This window comes from Hypanus sabinus, chromosome 5, assembly GCF_030144855.1.
Source record: "Hypanus sabinus isolate sHypSab1 chromosome 5, sHypSab1.hap1, whole genome shotgun sequence".
NCBI lineage: Eukaryota > Metazoa > Chordata > Chondrichthyes > Myliobatiformes > Dasyatidae > Hypanus > Hypanus sabinus.
Genome location: NC_082710.1, coordinates 55321797 through 55346704, shown reverse-complemented (window position 1 = coordinate 55346704; position 24908 = coordinate 55321797). Strand labels below are relative to the sequence as shown.

The 24908-nt window shown below is 39.1% G+C and overlaps 1 protein-coding gene across 3 annotated transcripts in view; it reads left to right on the top strand.

Moving 5' to 3' along the window:
- The window catches only part of rfx3 (regulatory factor X, 3 (influences HLA class II expression)), a 349057-nt gene that overhangs the window by 143013 nt on the left and 181136 nt on the right, over window positions 1-24908 (top strand). The gene's annotated exons all lie outside the window — the stretch shown is intronic.

Below are 24908 nucleotides of genomic sequence, written 5' to 3'. Positions count from 1 at the left end.
ACCTGTTTTGATGCTGTATTATTCCTATGACTCCATGTAGCCTGACATTTCTGATGAGCCTTTTGGATAGTGATGCATTTGTAGATTCTGATGTTTTGCTCCTTGAACAAGCAAGATTCAGAGGTTAAATTATCAACAGGACACTACTAAACATAGGATATAAGAGTAGGGATAGGTCCCTTGGTCCCTGAGGCCAGCTGTACCCTTCAGTAAGATCATAGCGAATCTATCTGTAATCTCATTGCCACATTCTTGCCTACCATCCAGTAACTCTTCACGCCTTGCTTATTAAGAACCCCTGTCTTAAATTTTCCAATATTTTGCTTTTGCCGCTATTTGAGAAAAAGAGATTCCAAGTCTTACAAGCATCTAGGAAATTTTTTGATAAAAATCACCTCTTAAATGTACAACAACCTATTTTAAACAGTAAGTTCCCACCAGTGGGAATATCTCTTCATAGTGATCTTGTCAGGGCACCCCAGAATCTTGTATGCTTTCATTGAGTTGTTTCTCAATCGTCTGAACTGTAGTATGTACACATCTAGCCTGTCAAAGATTCCTAATGGGAATACCGACCTACTTCCAAATAGGAGTTTAATAAACCATCTCTGAATTGTTCCTGTTGTAATAAATTTCCTTACATAATGAGACCAATATAGGATAGAGTACTCTTCATAAAGTATTCCAATGCCACATGTAATTGAAACATAACCTTCATACTGTTACATTTAGTTACTCTTAAAAAATAATATTTGGCTTTCCCATTTGCTTCCTGTACTTGGATACCAGTTTTTGCAAATGTTTTGCTGAGGCACCCAGATCCTTGCACATCTTGGAACTCACTTTTTAGATAATTTGCTTTTTTGTGTTTTCCTGCCAAATAGACAGTTTCACCTTTTCCCGTTTTGTACTTCGTTTGTTACATCTTTGCCCACACATTTAATCAGTCGAAATACCTTCGTAACCTCCTTATGTCCTCTTACCAAGTTACTTTCCTACCTTCAATTATCAGCAAATTTAGTATCTGTGCCTTTGGTGCCTTCATCCAACTTATTTAAATAAATTGTAAAACGTTTTACCAACCAGAGAACAACCCATTTATACTTCATCTTTCCCAGTGAGTCTTCTTTCCATGGTAATGTTACTTCCTATACCTGGAGCTTTTATTTTCTACAATAACAATCTGGAAAAGTGTGAAGTCTTTGTAAGGTCGAACTTGAAGGCAGAACACAGGGCTAACAGTATATAAAAAGGTGTGTGTATACAGTACTGTGCAAAATTCTTAGGCTTTCAGAACATATATATAGCTAGGGCACCTAAAACCTTTGCATAGTACTTTAGTAATTTTATGTATTACTGGTGTACTGCTGCCGCAAAAAAACCCCCAAATTTCATTACAAAGGTGAGTGATGATAAACCTGATTCTGATATGGGTCTCTATTGTGGACTGAAAGTGGGAAGGGGACAGGGAGAGGGGAATCATGGTGGGATAAAGGAGAGAGAGTGGGAAGCACCAGAGAGACATTCTATAATGATCAGTAAACCAATTGTTTGGAATCAAATGACCTTGCCTAGTGTCTCCAGGCTGGGTATGTCTGTACCTGTGCCATTCCCCTGCTCTGGCACTCATTCTCTGCCACCTGTCCCACAGCTCTCCCGCAGCACTTTGCCTTGCGGCTCCCAACATCCTTTGCTCCCGGCAAATTTAGAAACTTGCTTTCCACGTTAATAGATATGGTACCAATGAAATGTCTTAGACACTCGTAGCTTCATTTTTTTAAACTGAGATACAGCACAGAATAGGCCCTTCAAACCATTCAAGCCGAGCCACCAAGCAGTCCCCCGATTTAAGCTTAGCCTAATCATAGGACAATTTATAATGACTAACTAAACTACCAACTGGTAGGTCTTTGGACTGTGGGAGAAAACCCATGCGGTAACAGAATGTACAAACTCCTTATAGGCAGCGGCGAGAATTGAACCCAGGTCACCTGTAATGTAAAGAATTGTGCTAACCACTATGTTACTGTGCCAACCTTAATATGTATGTGCCTAATAGTTTTGCACAGCTCTGTGTGTGTGTTTGACTTTGACTTTGGAATAATTGTTGGTGCCAGGTGGGGTGTGTTTCCCAGAAACTGTTGATCTCTTAGAACTTTCACACACAGCAGTCTCCGGTGTTTACAGGGAATTGTGTGAGAAACAAGAACATTGAGTGAGCAGCAGTTCTGCAGGTGAAAATGCCTTGTTCATGAGAGAGGTCAGAGAGAAATGGCCAGACTGGTTCAAGCTGACAGGAAGGCAACAGTAACTCAATTAACCACACACTACAACAGTGGTGTGCAGAAGAGCATCTCTGAATGCACAACATGTTGAACCTTGAAGTGGATGGCCTTTAACCACAGAAGACCAGGAGCATTCATTCACTCACCACTTTATTAGATACAAAAGGCACCCAATAAAGTTGTGCAAGCAATTATCTAATCTTTTCAATACAACTGTAAATTCACTGGACTCTTCATTCATTGAGCTCTTCACCACAAGCTACACATAATAGTATCCATTCTACACAATGCTAATTCCAATGGCGCACTTCTTCAGACAAACCTCATACACATCTGTTTTGCATCCTGTTCTATTGTTTCAACATACTAGTTTCCATAACTACATTATATTGTAGTTTCTTAATCACTGTTTCTTTATATTACACAAATACCCAAAACTTTTCACATAATCACTCATCAATAACCAGAGAAGAGTTTTGCATTATATTTGACACATTACTAGATACTGCAAAATCAATCACACAACAGTCTCAGTTTTGGTTGTTTCTTAAGGCTTTCCACCTTGGTTCCTCTACTTTCTGGTACCTGATACCTCTAGGCACCTTTTCCTATTAGCTCTTTTGAAGTCATTTACTCATCTCCACTTGCTTTTCTATTCTGGGGGAAAAAACACTAAAAAGTTTTCAACTCGTTCATGATGCTTTCTATCTTTAATGTCAGGGGTCTGGCATAATAAGTTCATATCTGCTTTGAGATCCCTCTGGGATTTTAAGGGTTTTGGAACTGCTTTCATGTTGCAGTGCAGTTCTTCCTTAATTGTTTCAATTTAATATGCACATGGTTAAGTAAATACAGTAAGTCTGTAAATAGCAGGAATCTGGTGGATAGTGAGCTCTTCACCAGAATGTCTACATCATCTTTAGTCACTACCATCTGTGCCAAACCTCCAAGAGGACCACCACCTTTTTGAGGACTTTGGAACCTTGCATGCCTCAGTGATCCGGAGAGCAATGATGGATAGAGTCAGGGCTTGATGCTTTAGCTCTTGAGTCACCCATGCCAAATAGGTCAAAGGATAGAGGCCAGATTAAGAGTGGTCCACTGGTCCTCCAGGTTTGGGGAGGGTTCAGCTCAGGGCTAACAACCCTAATTGGACCAAACAAAATGATTATGGAATTAGCAATGAAGAATCCTTCTATATCTGTGTGCAGCAGTATGGATAGACAGAGATGGAGGGTCAAGTAACACATAAAATGCTGTAGGAACTCAGTAGGCCAGGCAGCATCTATGGAAAAGAATAAAGAGTTGACTTTTAGGCCAAGACCTTTCATCAGGACTGGGGAAAAAAAGACGAGAAGTTAGAGCAAGAAGGTGGGGGAGGGGAGGAAAACGTACATAATCGTGGGTGATAGGTGAAATGAAGAGCTGGGAAACTGATAGGTAAAACAGTCCTTCCTGGTGAGGTGACACTTCATCTGAGAGTCTTTTGTGGTCATCTACCGTATCTAGTGGTCCTGATGTGGCCTTCCATATATTGGCGAGACCCAATGTAGATTGGGAAACCACTTTGCCGAGCACCTATGCTCTGTCCACCAGAAAGAGAGGGATCTCATGGTGGCCACCAACTTTGATTCCACTTCCCATTCCTTTTCTGCTATGTCGTCCATGGCCACCTCTACTGTTGCAATGAGGCCACAATCAGTTTGGAGGAGCTACACCTTGTATTCCATCTGGGTAGCCTCCAACCTGATGGCATGACCATCGTTTTCTCAGATTTCCCTTTCTCCAGCTTTTTATCTCTTTCACTAATCAACTTCACAGCTCTTCACTTTGTCCCTTCTCCTAGTTTCACCTATCACCTACCACCTTGTACTTCTTCCTCCCCTTTCTCCACCTTCTTGCTTTAACTGTACATCTAATTTTCCAGTCCTGATGAAGAGTCTTGGCCCAAAACTTTGACTGTTTACTCTTTTCCCTAGGTGCTGTCTGGCCTGCTGAGTTCCTCCAGCATTTTGTGTATGTAGCTTGGATGTACAGATTTTCTGTTGTCGGAGATGGAGGACCTTCATTGCTGCCCAAAACACCAATGCTGTGATGGGCACTAAAAGAAAATCTGTTCAGCACTCAGTTAGTGTTACCTTGCTACAATACCTCATGCTGATTAAGCTTTTCAACATTTTTATGGACTTTTTGTGGCACAGCAGTGGTTTAAAAACATTGGACTCTTCAATATTATTCAAACATGTAGCAGAACTGCTTGCAGTTCATGTCTAATTCCCATTGTTCTAAGATGCCATGTCACTATCAAGTTGGCACTTTGAATTGGAGCGTTCATAATGGGCTCTCTTCCACTTGGCTCTTTGTTAATATTATCCACTCATATTGCAAAGCTTATTATGGAGATATCAGTTTTCCTATTAGGAATTTATATCTGTATTTTCTTCAAATTTGTTAGTGTACAATATCTGCATGCTTCAACCAATTTGATGTCACATCTCCTCCCAGAAAGCTTTTGCTTCTAACTGCCAAACTTTCTTTTTAGCCCAGGCTTCATATACCTTTTCAAAGTACTGTTGTCAACTGCATATGCTACACTGCTTTGTTCACTGTGTCTGCCCCTTGTGAAGAAAGCTGTGCTCATTGCACCCTCATTCTGGACTTAGTTTCCTGTATATTTATGGGAATATTTTTATGGGAATCGCAGTCTATGTGCCAGTGCCTGATGGTCAAGGCTCCCTCCCAAGCACAACTGATCATTGATCTGCTTGGATGGGTATGGAGTATCTTGAATTGTGAGAAACTCCAGGTTTTCCTTGTTGCCTAATGTTATGATTGACACAAACTAATCCCAAGTAACCAGATTCCATCTATTCCCGTGGATACTGATATATAGCCCATTATTCTGTTAGAAATCCGGACCATTTATCTCTTCTAGCACTCAAAAACAAGCATATATGATTAACAGTCTTTTGCTACAGCTGGACAGAAAGTGTATACATAATGTGGCTTATAGTGGACCAATTTGTCACATATTGCTATATGTATTTATAGATACTACTCTGATCAACAGTGTCGCCTTTAAGCATCCTGTCTTTATTACTCTTCTTGGGTTTGCAGGAGATAATGCCAAACATTTCTTTTTCTATCTCCTGCCATTTTGCACATACATAATCTTCTCTTTTCCCACCACATTCACATTTAGCATCCACAGGAATCAGCCAAGGAGGTGACATCACTGCTATTATCATATTTATAGGTTTGTTCCTTCTATGCATCTTGGAATCACAAGCCATACTCCCTTAAAGTCCCACCTCCACACTAGCAGCTTCTCTACCCACTCTCTTGAACATTGTGTCCACCACTTTGGTTGTTTTATCTTCATTCTCTCATACCTACCTACACTATAAATTAGCCTTTACAGCTACTGGTGGTGTCTTTTAACCAGACCAACTTTTTCCTCTGGTCTCTGGTTGCATTGTAGCTCATGACTCTAGATGAAAATCTTATTTCTAAGGTTTTGCTATGTCCTTCATGAGGTCTATTTTGTATTTTTGGAACTTGTGTACTTTGCAACCTTTGATTTGCTTCTGACCCTGCAACACCTCTTCTAATATTTGCATATTTGTATATCTCTGCACTTGTAATGCTATTGTGACACTGTAATTTCCTTTGGGATCAATAAAGTCTGTATCAATCTATCTGTATTGCTGATTTTCTTTGTTACTTGTCTTTATCCAGGATCTCAAAAATAACTTTTGCTCTACAGAGTATTTGCACTTGCACTTAGGTGGGCAATTGGCCAAGTCCATTCACATCTCTGGAGCTTGCTGATATATCTGACACATCCACTATCTGCCATCCACACTGCTATATTTTGAGAATCTGTTTTGTATATCCTTTCCACCAGATTGCTATTCTGTTACTCCCTTGAGCAGCAACATTTCAGGCTTGTCACTGCGCATCTGTAGGCTCTTCTGTGTCATTTGCACTATCAACAGAATATCCTTTATTAAAGTTAGTAATTTTCAACTAGTAGTAATATCAAGTTGATAAAGAAATACCTAGCATCCAAGTACCAGCCTATTATTTGACTATATGTTCTGCTCAAGATGCACTTTCACCACTGCTCTTATAGATTTTAATATATTTCTACCAATGACATTTGTGAGTGATAAATATTTTCTGGTCCTTGGTTTTCAAAATCAGAAGTCTCTGCACTTCAAGAATTTAGCTGCTGCTCTATTAGTCATTTTATATATGCTTATTTTATGCTGGTACCTCCATTTTTACTATAGTTTCACATGGTGTGCTAGCTTGTATAATTTCCACATTTGCAATTATACGTTCTTTTAATTTTGCTACTCAATTTTTGAAGTTTTGATTTTTTTTTGTATTATCTGACCCATTTAATTTTTCTTGTTGCTCTTACTTTTGGCTAGTGAATTTACTGTATCTTTTTTACCACTGCCTGGCCCTCCTTTTCTTCACCAACCTGAATATTAATTAGAATGCTCTTGCTTCCGGAATTTTTGGCTTTACAAAAGATCAGTCAAGTAGGTAGGACTGGTGGTGGAGAAAGGCTTTTTTTAATAACCAGATTATTTTGAACTTAAAAACTGTTTCCCCTTTTTATTCCTGGTCAAAATTCTGCTACTGCAATTTCTTCAACTCTTTGCATTCAACTGCTTTGCTGTTCCTATTTCTGCAGTATCATCCATGTGGGCTCATGCATCATACCTATGTACCATTTTTCATGATACTGTTAGACCTCTTGTATAAATTTCTTTTAATGGATTTATAAGTGTGTCGTCCCCTTGCTTTTCCACTTGTTACCAAAAGTATGATCTTACACATCATGTTTACTATCCTTCATCTGACATGCCAAATTCACTTTCCAATGTAACTAATCGGGCAATATAATTTTCATCACAAGAATTTGGGGGTTAATTTCTCCAAGCTCTTTTCTATCTTGTTTTTAATTTTGCACTGACTTCTACCCTAAAACAGGAAATTAGCCAGCCTTCTCCATTTCATCCTCCACAATTTTTGATCACTACATTTTAGCTGCTTCTGATTTCATAGCTAATAAAACCTGTTGCACAAATGGTGGCTCTTTTACCCCATCTGACACTTTACTGCCACCTGTAACTGTTTCACTAATTCTTGAACAAAACTCCTAAGGAAGTGGTTTGGCTTTTAAAATCTACTTCTCCCTTTATCTCTTTCTTGCTCCTTTTCCCTTTTGAGCATTCCACCCCTTCAATCTACTCTCATCTAAACAAAAACCTTAATCTTGTGCAATTCTGTATATGTCCTAACAACAGTTACTACTTCTGCATTGGTGATTCCTGACAGCTAAATTCTACTGTGCTTGTCCAGCCCACAACTGTGTTGCTGTCATAATTTAAGACTCATTCATTGATATAGCTTCTAATATCCCTAAGATCCTAGTTATTAGATTCCAAATTATTGCAAAATATTTCAGTTATTTCACAATAATCCAATGGCGCTATCCGATCACCTGCTCACTTGCCGATCAACAGGGAGCCTGGTGATGCGGTTTAATTTACCCGAGCGCTTTTGTCTTTCACAATTGCCATTATTAACCCTATCTCACAACAATCTAAACTGTCTAACTACCATACAATTTCTAACCTCAATAAGCTATTGAGATAGGCCTTCTGCTATCCCAAACTTACTAGCTCTCTAAGTACCAGCCTTATTTTTTTTAATCTTGGCCACCTTTAATTGGGAGCCTAGTTCCGCATTTCAGGGTGCCTAGAGCAACGGAACTACATACTTTCAAGATGTAGTTCCCATGGCTCTTTTAACTTCAGCTTGCAAATTTGTGACCTTGCCCACCATGACACTTAGTCAGGATTGTAGAAAGCAAGGATATGTCAAGGAAGCCATCTTCTCAAGGATAATTATGAAAGTCACATTAATTGCTGTCCTTGACAATGATGTTTGTAATTCCATGACCTGTTCATACTTCTTTAAGTATGAAACTTTTATTAAAAATTTATAAAATTTTATAAAAAAACAGGATTTTTATAAAAATCCTGTTCATAATTCTTTATTAAGGCAGAATTTTATTTTTCTGTAATCTTTTTACTTCCTCCCAAAACATATAGAATTTAGTGGATTATTTTTGCCCAGATAGTCTTTGCTAACGTTTATTTTATTTAAAAAAATCTCCCCTTCGTACTTCTAAATCTATCAGCAAGTACTTATTTCATGTACTTTTCAAAAAAACGTTTTCTTAAATACATCTGTTATTCACTAAAGCAACAGCATTTACTTGGAATTTTGGATATTCCTTCATCAATGTCTTACTGTTTAATAAATCACTAAGATCATTTTTATTTTTGTGAATGTAAAATTCACACTTTTTTAGGATAAGTTCAACTTTTTTGCTCTTCTCTGGGTAGCAAATGACCTGGAATTTTGTTTTACTGATTTTTCTTGTACTTTGTCTTTCAACATCTACACTTCTTAATTTTATTCTGTTTGTCAGAGAATGCATGTATTTGTCTGAAGGAAGATTTTGTTCGGATGCACTTCAGGAGGAGGGTGAGGAAGATCATCCAAGTGCTCAGCAATGCTCCAGCATGCTGGATTCTTCTCATGGTGAACATTAAGATGCTTGTGTTTCTCCACTTGCCAGTGCTTGTTCAGTTATCAAGCATCACTTGTGACTAGAATGACAGCACTGGGGTGCTCTGACCTGGTCTGTTAGTCTCAAGTCATTTGGCTTTATATCTAATGTGCTATTTATGTTGTTTAGCATCTATAAGAGTCCTGTGTTTTTAGTTTTATTATTTGAGTTTCTCATTCTGGATCTTTTTCAGTGCCAGTTTGGTTAGAAAGGGAGTTTAAATTTGGTTCAATCTTAATTGGAATGGAAAAGAGTGATGGAGAAAGACATTAAATCAAATGTATTTCAGGATGCTGATGTTAATGGGTAGGAAAGGTGTTGATGGACAGTCTTAATGACAAATAAGCTAATGCGTTCTGTTAGTGGAGCAAATAAATCAAGATTGACTTTGATCACTAGGGTGATTTTTGGGTAATAGACATACTTGATGAGTCATCTAATGGGGGGAATAATAGTATTCTTGTAAATCTATGCTAACAGCTGCAGTTTCATAAAATAAATAGCAATTTATATTGTGGATTTTTATCTTAAGTTCTTAGATGCTTTGAACTATTCATAAAAAATTTTATTCAGTCAACCCAGTGTTCAGAATTAAATTCAAAGGAATGTCAGCACCATCACTATTTTCCTCAAGTTTAACCTTGGGTTACGTTGTGTTCTTTTGAGGTTTCAGAATGTCACAAGGTTCTTCAAAGGCTTTGATGGCTTATAAAAAAGCTCTATTAAAACAAATGGATTTAGGAAGGAAATTGCACAGCTCGGAGGCATGATGGTAGAAGACTGCCAACAATTAAAGAATAAGAAAAGAGAAGTAAAAACAGAAAATGCTGAAAACACAGTCAGTCGGGTAGTGGGTGTGGATGGGGATTCTATAGTGATCAACAGTTGATGAGTTAGCTCATCAGCATGAGATTCTGTAATTTGAGCAAGGCATACTCAGCACATCAGGCAGCATCTATGGAGAGGAATAAACAGCTGATGTTTTGGGCTAAGATCTTTGTCACACCAGGAAAGGAATAAGAAAGTTAGGGGTGGGGCAAACTACTAACTATCAGGCTAATGAAGGCTAGGAAAATGCACATCAGAGCTGTAGGAAATGCTTGGCAAATTGGGCAATGACAGCAGAAAGAGGAAAATACTGTTAATAACACAAATAGACAACTTGCTGCAAAACTGGCAAATAGTGATACAAACAAAGAAATAGAGCTGACTAAAATTATTGAATTTTCATAAGACAAAATGCTATCTTAGAACAAAATGATATTTGTAGGATGGAATGAGGGTAAAGGTTTTGAAATTGGCACCCTGATTGGATGGAATAAAAGTGAAAGATGAGGGAAAGGTGGTGCAGAAGCTGACTTTATGGTGATTTAATGGAGTGAGGCACGGGAAGCTGATAATGAATAATTGGAAGTTCCAATCTATGGGTGGTCAGTGAAATCAAACAAAGGTTTCAACCGAGCTGATTGCATATTACAAAGATAAAAATATATCATTGTAACATGGACAAAATGGGAGAGCTGCGTTTTTTTTAGCTAGACTTCCAGTCAATCTAAACATGAAATGCCAAAATCTAATCACAAGCAGCTGTCCAATTCATCAAACCAGGATGCGAAATTAAGCCATCTTCATCGACATGAGATTCTAGTCCTATCATCCTCCTCATCACAAAAATGCTCTAATTCCATCTGTTTTCTGGTACTGAAAACATCATCCACAGTTTTGTTACTCCCAGAATGAACTATTTAAATGCACTATTAAAATAATATTTGAACTATTTAAAGGCAGTTTCTCATTCTTCATTTCATCCATAAATGTAAACTCATCCAAAATTTAGCTGCCTTTATCTTAACCTGCTCCAGTTAACTTCACACTCATCACCCACTCCTAGGCTCACAGTATTAGATAATCATTCAATAAGACCCTTATTTTTAGATTCTTATTTATCCAACTCTGTCTACAACCCTATGGCTAATTTTTATGAGATCTTTCAACCTTTGAATGTAGAGAGCAAACTGGCTACAGAACAAAAAAAAACAAATAATGAGCAATTAAAAATATTTAAACACAAGCGATTCTGCAAGTGCTTGAAATCTAGAGTAACGCCTACAAAATGCTGGAGAAACTCAGTAGGTCAGACAGCATCTATGGAAATGAATAAACAGTTGAAGTTTCAGGCCAAGACCATTCACCAGTCCCGATGAAGGGTCTTGGCTTGAAATGTCGACTACTTATTACTTTCTATAGATGCAGCCTGACCTAATTAAAAATATTTACATGTGTTCAAAAGTTGTTGAAAGTAGTGTTAAGTAAGAATTTATATTTTGGAGCCAGAAGTCATAAACTTGCATTTGTCACCAAGTTGATGGTGTAGATAATGCAGAGCAGGATTTCAACAAAGTATAGAAAGATGTTGAAACATCTACGAATACTAGAGGAATAGAGGGATGTGTGGTTGCCACTAATTATAAAATAAGGTCAAAGTTTTTTTGTAAATGACTGGAAAGAAAGCAAAACACTAGGTTAATTTCTACTAGAGTAGAACTGAAAAGAAGGATATATGTTAATTGGTTTGATCAAATTAAGATTGTGGTGACCTAACTTGTTTCCCATATGATGCAAAGTATTCAGAGTCACCAACAGAGGGGCACAAATGTTTACATACTGTAGCAGCATCACCTGCAAATGTGTGCCAATGTGTATACCAAACCATTAACTATTCCACAATCTCTGGCTTGTCAGCTTAATCATCCATGAAACATAAGGAGTTGCAAGTTGAACTACAAATACTTTCGGTTAAGCACTGGGAAAGCAATCTAGAATTTCTTTTCGGCTTTTGTTCAATCTATATATAATCACTTAGTCTTTCATTATTCCTCAATCATTATTTTGGGTTGATTTGGAAGGCTGTCATCTGAAATGTTTTATTCAACCACAGCTTGTATCCTTTTAGTACTCTAAATTTGTCACTATCATTCACTAAATGTTAACTTTTTTATTTACATGTTATCTTTGAAAATAGTTGAATTTTGTTTTAGATGGGATAGAGAACTACTAGATGCTTTTAAATATATGATTATGTGCATAGGAAACAGTGATTTGCTTTGTATTGATATATTAAGATGACTGAATAGGCTTTCTTATCTGTATAAATCTTGTCATTTATGGAAACGAATGATGTATTGCTTTCTTTCACAGAATGTAACCAAGAGATTATGTTGCCCCAATGATCTCAGTACAAAAGAAAAAGATTTTCCAAAGACCCACAAGTTTGGGCAAATCTCTGCAATGTGATAGAATGATAGACAATAAAAGAAAGAAATGTTTCAAATAAAAATGCTACATTTATATCAGATTTAAGCTGTTCTATTTCACTGTATACATGGAGACCATTAACAGATGGATATGTTTAATTAAAGTAATCTTGCCATACTACCATTTGTTGCTCTAATTCACAAGATAGTTCACCATGGCCAAACTAAAACTGAATAGATTTCTGCAGATGATACTGATTCATTTGCATACTGGTTGTGTTGCCATCCAAGTGAAATCTTGGCACGAGGATTGAGTGCCTCACAGAAGCATATGGTGAATTACAAACGGAAGCTACTACATCAGTAGTCTGGGTCTCTCAGGAAGCATTTTGCATAAAATATTCTGTTTGAATAAATAGTTGCATTCTTGATATGCTATTTCACAGAAAAATGAGGGAATTTAAAAAAGAAAATCTGTAAAAACAGTATGGAATGTGATGCAATGTTGTGGAATGTGTACATTGAGGAGGGATACATATCTGTTCCTTCTCAAGAATTGAGAATTGTACAGGAGGGGAAAAAGTCAGCCTTGGAAGTTATGCAATATGTAGGTGACTGCTTGGATATATATCTCACATTCACACCAATTATCACACACAAAAAAAGTATTTTGTGCCAACAGATTTAGTCATCTATTCACATTTGGAAGATGTGAATAAATGAAATATGAGCAGAAGAAAAACATGATTCCTTGAGCTTCTTCAGTTGCTCCATAAGACAGTGGTTGATCTGATTCTCAATTTGCAGTCCATTCCACTAGTGGGTCTTCAACCATGGCTTCTTCTGAAGTCTTACCCAATGGTTCAGGTGCCCTTGCTCTCAGACCCTGTGCGATGGAACTTTTCCCATCTTGTTAAATCCATGAGGTGAAAAATTTGAAATACACTCTGTTGTCAATTCTGAGGTGGAAATCACATACCTGTATTTTGCCCAACAATTTTTCTGCAGAAATGCTGGAATCAGTGCTTCCAGTTACCATTGCATTTGCTTATTATTGCGTTCAATTCCACCTCTCCTATGTACATGCTATTTCACCAGATTGTTACCAACATTATTGTTTATTCAACCTCCAGTTGAACATCAGGCTTTGCTCTCAACCTATTTGACTCATAAAAATTTAAATTACAGCCTTGATATAGCAGTAACACTTTGATGGAGGAAAAGTGGAGGGAATGTGTGGTTTCATTTCAGACTTCTGAGACTTAATTATGCTTTGTGACACTTCTGTGCAGGATTAATGTGTTGCTCTCTATCAGAAATGCTAATTCTCATATGCAATGTTAAGAATGGGATGTTATCTGCACTCACAGAAAACCTATCAAATAAACCTCAGTACCATTGATGAAAAGCTGCTGGAATTCTTTCTGTGTAACATTTTTTTTATTGTTTATGCAAGCTTGCTTTTCACTAATTTGCTACCACCTTATTAAATTACAGTAATAATTACAAAAATACTTTATTGACTCTAAAGCCGTTTATAAATTCATGCTTTTGTTATGTTGTTCCTCTATTGTTCCAGTCATTTCTGCCTACCCTTCCATTCTCCATTCTCTGTGTACTTCAGCTTCCAGGATATAGCACATCATCAACTTGTCCATCACTCCATTCCTACTGACCTTGTTTAGGGTGTGAGACAGCCAACACCTTCAGTTAGATGTTCTAATTATATTCAAACCTTTGCAGGGTCATTCTGTTCCTTAACTTTATTTTTGCATTGTACCATCCCTTCACCTTCAATTTTCTGTTTCATTGACTCTAGCTCTCGTGCATCCCTATGCAAAAGGTTTGATGTTACATAGAAGGCTCTACCGATCACGTCTTTTATCAGCAATTTTGCTTTCACCCAGTCTAACACCCTCCACCTTCCTACCATCATCACCCACTTACACATTTTACCACTGTGAACCACTATCCACCCTTTCCAATAATTTGAAGGTTATGAATGCAAAATAATATGGCTACATTATCTCTAGTGTACACAGGCACATATGACTTTTTTTTCAAAATTGAAGTGAAACCAAAAATACAATGTACAGTGTACAGAAAGACATTAATATACTATAGAATGTGTGTTAACCTAGCATTTTATGCATATTGTAACTGGAATATTTACAGGTATGGTCTCTACTCAAGGAAATATACTTGTGATAGAGGCTATATAGCAAAGGTTCCCCAGTGTTTGTCATGAGGTGAGAATAAATTTATTGTGGAGTTGCCCTATGGTGACTATATTCCGTTACCAAGTGTATGCAGACGATCCTTGTATAGAGAATGAGCTTCAAGACATCATTGATTTATTCACAAAAGCATACAAGAGTTTGAATCTAGTATTCAACATTTTCAGTTGGAAGATACTCCACCAGCTTGCCCACTGTACCATATTGCCTCCAACAAAATGGTTCTCAATATAACTGTGGAAAGTAGAAAAAAAACAATATCTCAGGAACAGCCCTCCGTTAAGGCAAGCTGGGATGATGAAATTTACCACTACATCACTATGCCAGCACAGTCTTTGGTGACTGGGTAAAGGGGTGTTTGCAGATCAAGACCTCACACCTGACTCAATTCATGGTTCTCTGAGAAGCAGCCATGCCTGACTTCCTACAGGCCCATCTACTTGGTTTCGGTGAATGGTTTAATAATGTATTAAAACTGATCCCTTGTTGCAGCAAGGACTAGGCCCTCGCTGCTGCAGTCAGTCACCAGCATTGGAAATGCTGGAGGTGGTGTGGGAGAGAGCAGGGGCCTCTGTGGGTGTGCTGGTATCTGTACTGGGTTGGAGGCTGATCCTTCCTATCAGTGCTGCCCTCTACAGCTCACTCAGTGGCAGGACAACTTACCATCAATCTACAGTCATGCCACTCAGGGACTTAGTGACAGTATGTTTTTCCGAAATCATAACCATATGTGCTATTTGTACCATGTGTAGTATGCTCCATGCTGTTGGTTTGTGTTTTGCACCTTGACCCAGGAGGACTGCTGTTTCATTTGTCTGTACTCATGTTTGATTGAATGACAATTGACTGACTCGAACATGTGTAACTGCAAGGGTTATCTGCAGACAATTGCTTCTGGAATGTAGTCAGACTTGGACTACCAGCAGCTAGGAAAATACTGTTGTAAAATTTTGGAGATGTTCAGCAGGTCAGTCTGTATGGAAAGAGTACAGAGTTAGAATTCAGAACTCAGATAAGTGGTCTTGACCTGAAGTCTTCTGTTCTTGCTCTCTAACTGGTCCCATTCACTCATTGACCAAATAACCTTACAGTCGGCCCTCCTTATCCGTGGATTCTGCATGCACGGATTCAACGAACCGTGGATCGGGAAAACCCGGAAGTTCTCTCTCCAGCACTCGTTGTTTGAGCATGTGCAGACTATTTTTTCTTGTCATTATTCCCTAAACAATACAGTATAACAACTATTTACATAGTACTTACATTGTAATGGGTATTATAAGTAATCTAGAAACGATTTTAAAGTACAGGCAGTCCCTGGGTTATGAACGTGTCCCATTCCTGAATCTGTCCTTAAGTTGGATTTGAAGTCGGAACAGGTACATCTGGTATTATTCAGCGTCAATGTAAAACACTTAAGAAGCATACGTATATCAATAATTAAACTGCATTGCTTAGTAATAATTGTAGCTTTCATCAGGGCAGGGCCTTTCACATGCTCCATTATTCTCACTTTATCCTTTAAAATTGTTCAGATCGTTGACTGACTGTAGCTTAGCGCTTTTCCAATGACCGATGGTGTTTCACCTCTTTCCGATTGCTTTATTATCTCCACCTTATTTTCAGTTGTGATTGTGATTATTTTAATGAACAGAAACGCTGCGGATTTAGAGCTGCGCCGCCAGGTCCTAACATCCACCACACGTTGAATAAAGTCCGGGGTTCCGCTGGGTCCTAAAGACCACCGTACTGGGACAGGTTTAAAAAGGGACTTGAGCATCCGCGGGGGGTCCCGGAACCAATCCCCTGTGGATAAGGAGAGCCGACTGTATTTACTGGGTCTCCACAGTTTTGCCCTTCAAGGACATCTCTACCACCCCACCCCCAACTCCTGGTCATCCCTGCAGCTTAACAAGCTTCTTCTGTCTGCTTCTGAATTCTGATGAAGAATCTTCAACTTGAAATGTTAACTCAGTTTCTCTTCCCTCAGATGTGGCCTGACTGTGGAAAAAAAAACTGTTACTGCTATGTTTTACCAGAATTAAGGGCATTTAGTGTGTGGGCATGGGGGAGAATGCTAAACAGTGGCAAGAGGAAAAGGAATGTAAGTGGAGTCAAGGAGAAAATTGGTGACACAGACAAGTGTTTCCTAAGACAGGACATGAAGGCATATAAAAATGGCAGCGAATCTGCCTGCAGAAAGTGCAATTAGAGAACCGAGAAGAGAGGAAAAAAGAGCAACTCTTCAGCTGTGGGACACAACACGCAGCTTTTGCTGGAAACGCCTACCAAGTCGGCAATATCTGTGGGGAGAGATAAACTGAGATTGGTAGGCATTATTAGAAGAATGGAAATCCAATTAAAATTAGCAGTTTGTAAGTCAACATACATGCTGTTAAATCAGTAATCATCCTGCCTTTAACGCATCCATTTACAGAATCAGAATCACATTTAGTATCAGCAGAATATGTCATAAAATTTGTTTAATGGATATAATTGTATCCATTGGAAATAATTCATTTTTGCAGGGCAAAGGACCTATTTTGAAGAAATCTTTATACAGGCAGTCCCCGGGTTACGTACAAGTACTGTTCCTGAGTCCATCTTTAAGTCGGATTTGTACGTAAGTCGGAACAGGTACATCCGGTATTATTTAGCGTCAGTCAAACGTTTGTCTTAGTATATATTTTACCTTTCTATGCATATAAAGCACTTAAGAAACGTATGTATTCCAATAATTAAACCACTGCGTTGCTTAGTAATAATCGTAGCTTTCATATGGGCAGGGCCTTTCACATGCTCCATTATTCTCACTTTATCCTTTATCCTTTAAAATTGTTTCGATTGTTGACCAACTATAGCCTAACGCTTTTCCAGTGATCGATGGCATCTCACCTTTTTCCAAACGCTTTATTATTTCCACTTTATTTTCAATTGCGATCACTTCCCGTCAATGGAACAGAAACACTGCAGGTGTCGGGTCCCAAGCTCTGCTGGCTCCCAAGGTCCGCTGGGTCCTAAGGTCCACCGTACTGAGACAGGCTAAATGGGACAAGTGGGGGCTGTGCTGGGTTTGGGTATTTGAGTTGCGAGCTCGACATCAACCCGGCACGGATGGTACGGGAGTCACTGGATCGACATCAACCCGGCACGGAAGCGGTCTGTCACTGGATTGAACTCATGAACCTCCGTTCTCCAGCCAGAACTGTGCCGCCACCAGCCGACCGGAAGGGGGGGAGGAGGTGGGGTCAGGGTGAATCTTACTAAGAGAAATTTAAGCCAAATACAAAGTTGAACACTCAACACAGAGTCAATGGCCATGACTTAAAATGGCAGACGGCGTTCTCCTTCCTCGGTTTGGACATTCGTAACTTGGGACTACCTGTATAATAAGGAAGATTGGCTCCTGAATTTAACAATCTAAAAGAGTTAACAATAACTGATTTGGCTTTCTCAGAATCGCTCAAGACTTCTCAGAATCAGAATCAAGTTTAACGTCACCGGCATATGTTGTGGAATTTGTTGTTTTGCATGTTGCAATATATAATAAACAGAAATATAAATTACAATAAGAAATATATACTGTATTTAAAAAAATTATGTAGTGCAATTTATTGTCCATCCAGAAATCAGATGATCAAAAGCTGCTCCTGAAGAGTGTGTGTGTGTGTGTGTGTCTGTCTGTCTGTCTGTCTTCAGATGTCTCTGCCTCCTCTCCGATGGTAGCAATGAGATAAGGGCATGACCTGGCTGGGGTGTGGGGGAATGGGGTGATCCTTAATGATGAATGCCGCCTTTTTGTGGTATTGCTCCTTGAAGTTGTCCTAAATACTACAGAGGCTATTGTCCATGATGGAGCTGATTATTTTTACAATTCTCTGCTGCTTGTTTCGATACTGTGCTGTAGCCCCGCCCCCAATAACAGATGGTGATGTAGTCTGTTAGAATGCATCTGTAAAAATTTGTGAATGTCTGTGGAGACATGCCGAATCTCCTCAAACTCATAAAGGTATATAGCTGTTGTCTTGCCCTCTTTCTAGCTGTATTGATATGTTGGGCCCAGGATAGATCTTCAGAGATGTTGACACCCAGGAGCTTGAAACCACTCACTCTTTCCATTGCTGATTCCTCAGTTAGGACTGGTGTATGTTCCGCTGACTTCCCCTCCCTGAAGTTCACAATCAATTCCTTAGTGTTACTGACACTGAGTGCAAGGTTGTGTCATCACCAGATTTCTAGATGGTGTTTGAGCTGTGTTTCATCACCAAGTCATGGACGTAGAGAGAGTAGAGCAGTGGACTATGCACACATCCTTGAGGTGCATTAGTGTTGATTGTCAGTGACGAGGAGATATTATTTTTGATCCATGTGGTCTCCCGTTGAGGAAGTAAAGGATCCAGCTGAGAGGAAGGTTCAGCTGGCAGCTGAAATAAGATAAGAAATGCCAAAGGAGTCTCTTCAGCACAATGTTTAGGCCTAGGGAAGATTGCGTTCTGCCAGCCTCAAGAAAATCTCTACAGAACTAACAAAACAAGCTTTATTCCCTACTTCTTGGCTGTGACATTTCAGTTGTGGCAGTTAGTTGTCCTTTCTTTCCTGGCCAGTTGACAAATTGATTTTGGAAGAAAAACAATTTCATGCTAAAGCATCTAGTGCTTTCCCAGTGAATATGATGAATAAACTATTCTTGGGCTTCAAGCCAGGAACAGGTATCAATGTTTCCGATGTTTCAATGACAAACTCTACCATCTTTTTCAGGGATGTCGTTGATTATAATCGATACAGTGAGTATAGGAAGAGAATAAGGTGGAGGATAAATGCGTGGCTGAGGGATTGGAGCAGGGGGCAGTGATTCAGATTTTTGAATCATTGGGACCTCTTTTGGGGCGTGTGTGACCTGTACAAAAAGGTCGGGTTGCTCTTGAATCCCAGGGAACCAATATCCTGGCAGGAAGGTTTGCTAAGGCTACTGGGGAGAGTTTAAACTAGAATTGCTGGGATGTGGGAACTGAACTGAAGAGACAGAGGAAGAGATGGTTGGCTCACAAATGGAGAAGGCTTGGAGACAGTGCAAAAAGGAGGATAGGCAGGTGATAGAGAAGGGACGCACTCAAACCGATGGTTTGAGATTGGTCTATTTTAATACAAAGGGTATTATGAACAAAGCAGTTGAACTTAGAGCATTGATCAGTACTTGGATCTATGATTTTGTAGCCATTACAGAGACTTGGATGGCTCAGGGTTGCTTCAAGTGCTAGGTTTTAGATGTTTCAGAAAGGACAGGGAGGGAGGCAAAAGAGGTGGGGGTGTGGCACTGTTGATCAGAGATAGTGTCACAGCTGCAGAAAAGGAAGAAGTCTTGGAAGGATTGTTTATGGAGTCTCTGTGCATGGCAGTTAGGAGCAGGAAGGGGTCAGTAACTCTACTGGATGTTTTTTATAGACCACCCAATAGTAACAGGGACATTGAGGAGCCGATAGTGATACAGATTCTGGAGAGGTGTAATAATAATAGGGTTGTCGTGGCGGGAGATTTTAATTTCCCAAATATCGATTGGCATCTCCCTTGAGCAAAGGGTTTAGATGGGGTGGAGTTTGTAAGATGTGTTCAGGAAGGTTTCTTGACACAATATTTAGATAAGCCTACAAGAGGAGAGGCTGTACTTGATCTGGTATTGGGAAATGAATCTGATCAGGTGTCAGATCTCTCAGTGGGAGAGCATTTTGGAAATAGTGATCACAATTCTATCTCTTTTACCATAGCTTTGCAGAGGGATAGGAACAGACAAGTATGGAAAGTGTTTAATTGGAGTAAAGGGAAATATGAGGCTATCAGGCAGGAACTTGGAAGCATAAATTGGGAAAAGAAGTTCTCAAGAAAATGTACAGAAGAAATGTGGCAAATATTCAAGAGATATTTGTGTGGAGTTCTGCATAGGTACATTCCAATGAGACAGGGAAAGGATGGTAGGGTACAGGAACCACGGTGTACAAAGGCTGTTGTAATTCTAGTCAAGAAGTGAAGAAAAGCTTATGAATGGTTTTAAAAAAAACTAGGTAATGATAAAGATCTAAAGATTATAAGGCTAGCAAGAAGGAGCTTAAGAATTAAATTAGGAGAGCCAGAAGCGGCCATGAGAAGGCTTTGGCGGAAAGGATTAAGGAAAACCCCATGGCATTCTACAAGTACGTGAAGAGCAAGAGGATAAAATGTGAGAGAATCGGACCAATCAAGTGTGACAGTGGAAAAGTGTGTATGGAACCAGAGGAGATAGCAGACGTACTTAATGAATGCTTTGCTTCAGTACTCACTATGTAAAAGGATTTTGGCGATTGTAGGGATGACTTGCAGCAGACTGAAAAGCTTGAGCATGTAGATATTAAGAAAGAGGATGTGCAGAAGCTTTTGGAAAGCATCAAGTTGGATAAGTCACCAGGACCGGATGGGATGTACCCCAGGCTACTGTGGGAGGTGAGGGAGGAGATTTCTGAGCCTCTGGTGATGATCTTTGCATCTTCAATGGGGGTGGGAGAGGTTCCAAAAGATTGGAGGGTCAGAGATGTTGTTCCCTTATTCAAGAAATTGAGTAGGCATAACCCAGGAAATTATAGACCAGTGAGTCTTACTTAAGTGGTTTGTAAGTTGATGGAGAAGATCCTGAGAGGCAGGATTTATAAACATTTGGAGAGACATAATATGATTTAGAATAGTCAGCATGGCTTTGTCAAAGGCAGGTCGTGCCTTACAAGCCTAATTGAATTTTTTGAGGATGTGACTGAACACGTTAATGAAGTTAGAGCCGTAGATGTAGTGTATATGGATTTCATCAAGGCATTTGATAAAGTACCCCATGCAAGGCTTATTGAGAAAGTAAGGAGGCATGGGATCCAAGGGGACATTGGTTTGTAGATCCAGAATTGACTTGCCCACAGAAGGCTGAGAGTGGTTGCAGATGGGTCATATTCTGCCTGGCGGTCAGTGACCAGTTGTGTGCCTCAGGGATCTGTTCTGGGACCCCTACTCTTCATGATTTTTATAAATGACCTGGATGAGGAAGTGGAGGGATGGGTTAGTAAATTTACTGATGACAGCAAGTTTGGGGTGTTGTGGATAGTGTGGAGGGCTGTCAGAGGTTACAGTGGGACATTGATAGGATGCAACACTGGGCTGAGAAGTGGCAGATGGAGTTCAACCCATGGTTGGCCAAATATGATGGCAGAATATAGTATCAATGGTTAGACTCTTGGCAGTGTGGAGGATCAGAGGGATGTTGGGCTCCCTCAGAGCTGCTGCGCAGGTTGACTGTGTGGTTAAGAAGGCATACGGTGCATTGGCCTTCATCAATCGTGGGATTGGGTTTAGGAGCCAAGAGGTAATGTTGCAGCTATATAGAACCCTGGTCAGACCCTACTTGGAGTACTGTGCTCAGTTCTGGTCACCTCACTACAGGAAGGACATGGAAACTATAGAAAGGGTGCAGAGGAGATTTACAAGGATGTTGTCTGGATTGGGGAGCATGCTTTATGAGAATAGGTTGAGTGAACTCAGCCTTTTTTCCTTGGAGGATGAGAGGTGACCTGATAGAGATATACAAGATGATGAGAGGCATTGATTGTGTGGATAGTCAGAGTCTTTTTCCCAGGGCTGAAATGGCTAGCATAAGAGGGCACAGTTTTATGGTGCTTGGAAGCAGGTACAGAGGAGATATCAGGGGTAAGATTTTTACACAGAGAGTGGTGAGTGTGTGGAATGGGCTGCCGGTGATGGAGGTGGATACAATAGGGTCTTTTACGAGACTCCTGGATATGTGCATGGAGCTTAGAAAAATAGACGGCTCTGGGTAACCCTAAGTAATTTCTAAGGTAAGAACATGTTCGGCTCAGCTTTGTGGGCCGAAGGCCTGTATTGTGCTGTAGGTTTTCTGTGTTTCTATGATGCTTGTATCCAGATTGAAGCCTGAGAAGAGTTTAATTTCATGATAGCTACAATAATAAATCTGGTTAGAATTTCACAATCTTGACCAAATCTATTAATGTAATCATTAATACATTACAGCCTACAACATTACCCACCCCTCATTCACATCCATCTCTTCTTAGTGTATCAGAGACATTGTACTCTGTCCTTAGAATAATAGAATTGCTTGTCACAAAAATGTCTCATCTACACCAACCAAGATGATTATCCCTGGAAAATGTGTATTCATTCAGTGCTGCCTCTATCTTTCTTCCTATTCACGACCATAAGCAGAGAAAGTATGCATCATTGATGTCCATTTTTAATTATTTAAATTAAGGAATTTTAATTAATGTCATTACAGAATAGTATATCAACAGTAACAAAAAATCTTAAACTATATGATCCCCCTATTAAAATGCAGATTCAGCTGTGTAGTATGAATCCTGTGCAGTTTTAACTGCAGGCATTTTGCAAAGCATGCAATGATTGTAGTTTATTTCCAGATGACATGATTTAAAATGAATTGGTCAATATTTTGTTAGCAAAGAATATTAGGAACAAAAGAACTCAGGGTGACCAATAACATTATTAAATAATTCAGCCAAGATCTAGTTAAGTTGGAGAGCGGGCTTAAGGATTGAATGGCTAACTAGTTTCTATGATTTCACATTTATTCACACATTATGTAACACAGGGAAAACTTCTTAGAGGGAATATGGTTTTATTTCCAGCAAAAATCCATGATTGGACATCTTGATGACTGCAGAATCTGTTTTCTCTGAGTTTCTTGATTGTCCTTCAGTGTCTACCTGGAGGATTGTCAAACAACAGTCATGTGAATCAAGCATTTAGATGTGCAAGTTAGGCATTTTTGTTATTCATATAATCTGAATTTGTATTTCAAGACAGTGGCATATTGGAATGGTAGTGCTTCTGCAGGGTCCACCAATATAGTATGTGGTGCTCCTGTCCCCTTTATAAAGTAGAAGCACTTCTTGGAGATTTACCATCAGGTAGCAATTGGACAGCCTCCTTTATGACTAGGCATCTCATTGTTATTGCCAATGGTTGCTTGGCATGCTGCCCTGACCAGGAACTCAATTATTGGTTGCTGGCAAAATCTATGTTGTATTTTGTCCAAGGAGTATACTTATCATAGATGTTCTCTGAGGCATTCCAGTATATTTGTGCTTATTGTGCATTTTGAATGAAGCAAATCATAGCTTCTTGTTTACTTATTTTTGAATGCCAATCTGCCAAAAATCATTGGTGTAATTACACAAAGTACTGTTTTCAAGAATAGATTTGATGCTTTCACCTAATCTATTTTACAAAATTGTAGATATTTTTCCTGTTGTTGAATATTATAAGTTTGATGCAGGATAGAAATACTGAAGATCTGAAAATTGGTTTCACTCGAAGAATGAAGCAGGATGTCATGCTCTGATATTGCAGAAGTAATTAATGTTTGCATAGGCAGAGAAGAATGTGATTGTAAAAGAGAGCAGGAGCAGCATCTAGATCCAGGAGAAAGATTTTGAATTTATTTTGTGCTTTGTCTTCAGTATAGGCACCCATAAATACATTACAAGCATAAGAATGTTAACTAGCATGTCAACAAATTTAGCACACAGTTAAATCCCTACAAAAAAAGGAATGAGCTGAATTACTAGTTGATTAGGTTGTAAATTAAGGTGGTATTTTTGTATTCACATGTGGAAAAACTTCATTTTGTTTGTCATTCATACAGGTCATTTCGTCACATCAGTGCACTGAGGTACTAAAAGGAAAACAATAACAGATACAGATAAAATGTAACTGTTACAAAGAAAATGCAGTACAGGCAGACAATAAGGTGCAAGGCCAAAACAAGGTGGATCGTCAGGTGAAGAGTCTATTTTATCATATTAGAGGACTATTTAATAGTCTTATAAAAGTTGGATAGAAGCTTTCCTGAGCCTGGTGGCAGCTGCTTTCAGACTTTTGTATCTTCTGGAAGATAGGAGGGGCAAGAAGAAAAAATGTCCAGGATGGGTGGGGTCTTTTACTCTGTTGGCTGCATTTCTGTGGTGAGGGAAGCCAGTTTCTATGACCTGCAGAGATGTGTTCCCACATCTCTGCATTTTCTTATGGTCCCAGACAGAGCTGTTGCCTTATCAATCTGTGATGTATCCAAATAGGATGCTTTCTATGGTGCATCTATAACATTGTTAAGGGTCAAAGGGGGCATCCCATATTTTTCTAACTTTCTGAGGAAGTAGAGGCACTAATATGTTTTCTTGACCATGATATCTATGTGGTTGCACCAGGACAGACAGATGATGATGTCCAATCCTAGAAATGTAAAGTTCTTAACCCTCTTAGCCTAAGCAAACAGGAACATGTATACACCCCACCTTTCTGAAGTCAGTGATTTCTTCTGTTTTGCTGACATTAAGGGAAAGATTGTTGGCATGACACCATGCTAGTAGGCTGTCCATCTCATTCATGTACTCTGAGATGGTTATTTGAGATAAAG